This window comes from Adiantum capillus-veneris, chromosome 15, assembly GCF_014529385.1.
Source record: "Adiantum capillus-veneris isolate H3 chromosome 15, ASM1452938v2, whole genome shotgun sequence".
Classification (NCBI taxonomy): domain Eukaryota; kingdom Viridiplantae; phylum Streptophyta; class Polypodiopsida; order Polypodiales; family Pteridaceae; genus Adiantum; species Adiantum capillus-veneris.
In genome coordinates this window covers 135,704,849-135,709,360 of record NC_140945.1, presented here as the reverse complement: position 1 = coordinate 135,709,360, position 4,512 = coordinate 135,704,849, and the positions used below count along the sequence as shown (strand labels likewise).

The following is a 4,512-nucleotide window of genomic DNA, read 5'->3' as shown; positions in this document are numbered from 1 at the left end:
TCATGCCTATATGTATAGGTCGTGTATGTGTGCGCTTTGAGTGCGAGTGTGTGAGCGTTTTCTATGCCGATAGTGGTGTGTGTCAATCGTAAATCTTGAAGGAAAGTGGGTGCATCCCAAAGACTTGATAGAGTTTTGTTTATTTTTGTTATGAAATTGCCTATGTGGGTATATAGTGCTCGAGATGAAAGCTATCATGACGAGATTTGTTACTAAGATTGGTGTAGCTAGGGCCGATCGGGTATGGACATGCGTAATAGTTGTTTACACATTGGGAGTCGGGGTGTGTGATGATTAGGGGATAGGGGTGTTGTGGAATCCTTGGGCTATAGAGAGGCATTCATATTGTGTGCTGGGTGTTTTCCTATTTCCCCCTTTCCATCTTGTGGTGCCCCCACTGAGGATCACACTGATCGCTCAAGTGATGGCATGGTGCAATAACATGGTGCCTGATTGTGAGTTAGTGTTCTCAGGTGAGCAAGATGCTGAAGATTGGATGTCAGATGTGGAGCTCTAGATGTTGTTGATGCGGATGGTGTCCGATGAAGCCAAGTCAAGGGCTATGTCGTTGGTGATGCAAGGGAAAGCCAAAGCTTGGTTCGAGGGGTTAGAAGTTCTTGATCGGCAGTCATGGAAGGTGGTTCGATCTCGGTTTATCCAAGACTTCAAGCAGAGAATTTCGCCGGCAGAATTGGATGCAAAACTGAAGGTTTTGAAGCAAGATGTAAGCGGTGAGTTTACAACATTTTTAAAGCAATTTGAAGATATTTGGCAGCATTTAGAAGCTGCTACACAATCTCGAGGCAACGACTACTTCAAGTTAGAGAGGTTTTTGGAGTGTCTACATCCAAAGATTAGAGAGAAGGTCGAGCTTGCCGATATGGAAAGTTATGAAGATGATGTCTCCTTAGCCAAGGCAAAGAGCAGGAAAGCAAAGAAGAAGCTGGCCGGAGATGGGTTTGTCCGGTAGACTATGGATATAGCTCGACAACGGAGTTGTATCATGCCATGAAGCCAAATGGGAGTTCAAGCGTCAAAGAGATAGTTGCTTCATCGTTGGTAAGCCATTTCGGTTCTTCGTTTCAATTTGTGCCTCCAAGGTGGTGTGATGTTGTACAAGAGTTTGTTAGCCCGGCTAGCAAGGATGCAGTCCTAGCCAAAGTATGTATGCATGAAGAGGAAAATGAAGATGTAAAAACATCACAAGACAAGCTTGAAGTTGTTGGCAAAGGGATGGTTTCTACTATGTAGGAAGAAGCTCACCAAGGGGTTGGGCAACCTTGCCCTACTAATCGTGTTGAAGAGTGGTGGTGCATTCTAGAAGGTGTTTGCGATGTCAAACTACCTGAGGTACTAGATGGATTTCTTTCTAGCTTAGCAGATAATATGGTCGTACAAGAAGTCCTTGAAGAGCAGGTTAATGTTCAAGCAAAGGTGGTTGAGCAATCCGATTTGCTCTCACATGAAGTGGTTGAAGATGTAGCATCAAAGGCTATGGTGGACGAAGATTGGCGTGCTGAGTCATGTATAGAGTGTATACCATTTGACGGACCTATAGCAAAGGGTATGATTGAGAAGCAGGCAAGCTTGGTTCTCCAAGAAGCAGTGGTAGTGGAAGACAGTGCTAACAGCAAGTGTATGGCAGTATGCAGGAAGATGTCAGAGTGCTTGGCCATGTGCTAGATGCAGATTGGAACAAGTGCAACTATGATGTGTATGACAGATACGGCGTGTTGCAGGTCAATGGTGGTTTTATCCTCTGCTAGTCGGAATGTCTCCTGATACTTCAAGGTCTAGGGAGGGAGCTATGCCTGGGGAAAAAGGTCGAGTTTAGCCGGTTCCAGATGGGCCATCGTATTTGCATATACCAATGCGATGGAGCACTCGAGGCGATCATCATTTTTTTCGACGGCAGACATGTCACTCAAGGTTGATGGAGATCAATGTGATTGAAGTCTCTCGCAACGACATCTTGGCACTGTCAAAGTCCTTGCAGCGGAAATGCTATCTCAGGGGGCAATGGCACCAACGGCCAGACATTGAAGAGCGCGGCAAGGCGACCCAAGTCACGGAAGATTTAAAAAACTGAATAAGGTGATTTATTTTTTATGCTAAAGTTGAGCTGTAGTCTTGCATGGCAGATGCCATGGGCTGCTTGAAGGCAAGAACCTCCAGGTGGTGGTTGCATGGCCGTGAAATGGGTAGTTTGAAAGGAGGCCGAGAGCCGAGCAGAGGGGGGATCATGGGTGTGCATGGAAAGGGGCCGCCAGGACTGTAGAGAAAAGGGGAGTGCTGAAAGAAGCTCAAAGGGAGAGGACTCTCAAAGGGATCAGTCTGAACAGGAGGGGTGGATTCAGGTGGGTGCAAAAAGGCCGCTCAGGGCATCCAGCAAAGGGGAGAAAAAAGGGTGAGGTTGCAGGCTGCAGGGGCCGCCAGTTAGATGAGAAGAGTGGGAGGGTTCTTTTGAGAGCACTGCCATGCCATAAGAAAGGGGTGTAACGCTCATTCAAAGAAGGAAATCTTTGCAGGGCATCCGCCAGGTGCCAAGAGACAAGGAGACGGCTCTGAGGAGGGTGCAACCTGGAGAAATAAGGGAGGGGTTGCCAAGGGCTGCCTTGAGAGGCTTGGAGGAGGTACACCATCCGGGAGGCATGGAGGACCATTGCCGTGAGCAGGACATGAGCAGAGAGCAGGGTTACAAGCTATTGTAGTTGGGAAGAACTTCACCAGAAGCGTAGCTTTGCAAGTTGTGGTGTTGCGCCTTGGTCATGCAGAGTTGAAGAGAGGAGAGGCTGAGATTAGTGCTAGAGAGCAAGAGCCTTGGGGCAGGAAAAAAGAAGGACCGGTAGAAGTGGGATAACCGAGCAAGGGGAGGATGATGTGAGCCAAGCAGAAGGATGCAGGGGGTTGTGTGCTCCCATGGGGCAACCATTCCAAGTACAGGAGAGTCAGCATTGCAAGCAAAAGGGGGAGCCATGACTCGTTGTGCAGGGATCACGAGTAAGAGAGAGTAGCAACACTTACTACAGGAGATGAGCCACTTGGTGATGAAGGAGGGTGGCCTAAGCGATTGAAAGAAGGGCTGCCAAAGGGTTGGCAACAAGAAGAACAAAGAGAGCCTGCAAGAATCAACCATGGACTTGCCAGGACGTTACACCAAGGAATTTTGTGCAAAATGCCATCATTGTATACTCTCTAAAATAGTCGAAGTGTGGTTATCATAGTCTCTTTATTCTCACTGCCTAACCAAATGTTATCATCTCCTTCTCACTCTCATGCCTATATGTATAGGTCGTGTATGTGTGAGCTTTGAGTGCGAGTGTGTGAGCGTTTCCTATGCCGATAATGGTGTGTGTCGATCGTAAAGCTTGAAGGAAAGTGGGTGCATCCCAAGGTTTTGTTTATTGTTTGTTATGAAATTGCCTATGTGGGTATATAGTGCTCCAGATGAAAGCTATCATGACAAGATTTGTTACTAGGATTGGTGTAGCTAGGGTTGGTCGGGTATGGACATGGGTAATAGTTGCTTGCACATTGGGAGTCGGGGTGTGTGATGATTAGGGGATAGGGGTGTTGTGGAATCCATGGGCTATAGAGAGGCAGTCATATTGTGTGTTGGGTGTTTTCCTATTTCCCCCTTTCCAACGTGGATATATATTTGCATCTATTATCACATATGTTTTTGTTAGACCTCTATCACATCCTTTGCTATCGGTATTTCCATGCATGCAATATTTTCTCTTTCTATTTTCCTCTATTAATGCGTGACAATAGTAGAAGTTCTCAACTTTTCCTCTTATGCCAATTTTTGTCTATATAGGAGTTCAATTTGAACTAAAAAGCTACTAAACTTAAAAAATTTAAGTGCAAGAGGTTCTGCATCAAAGCCTAGGCCATGCACTCCATGTAGGGATTGGGATGGTCAATACATGTGGTGCGATAGTTTGGATTGTGAACGTAATGGCTATGATGATTTTAATGAAGCTAGTAAGGAAAATGTAGTCTTGTGGAAAGAAAAGAGGATCCATCTTAGGAAACATGGGGAATCTCTTTTCTTGAGCTACAGGAAAGGAGGTATAGAGAAGCTCGTAGAAGAGATATAGTAGGTAGTGGTGCTCTAGTTGAAGTAGATCTTTTTGGATTGTAGGTGTGTGGTAAGAAGGATGATGAAAGTGTTAGAGATAAGTGCAATCCATGACCTTATGCTATAAGGATAGCTAAGAAAGGTAATGTGGATCATAAAAAACTATCAAGCTAGGGATTGTTATAATAGAGAAACTATAGGATGGCCAAATCCAGTGGATTCTTTTTCTTTGTATGCTTTTCTTGCTAGATCTCATGTTAGAAAAGCCACAGTGAAAGATAAGCATAAGATATATGAAGACAATGTGGGATCATCAAAGTGGATTACGAGGTCTACAAATAGGAAGGAAGACAAATCTACTTCAAAGAGAGTCCCTCCACCTAAAGTGGTTATGTAAGAGGCACCAAAGGATACAAAACAATGCCAAC

At 45.3% G+C, this 4,512-nt stretch overlaps 1 pseudogene; it reads left to right on the top strand.

Moving 5' to 3' along the window:
- The first annotated feature begins 415 nt into the window (after nucleotides 1-415).
- LOC147441546 (uncharacterized) lies at nucleotides 416-1,829 on the top strand (annotated as a pseudogene).
- The last annotated feature ends 2,683 nt before the right edge of the window (nucleotides 1,830-4,512 follow it).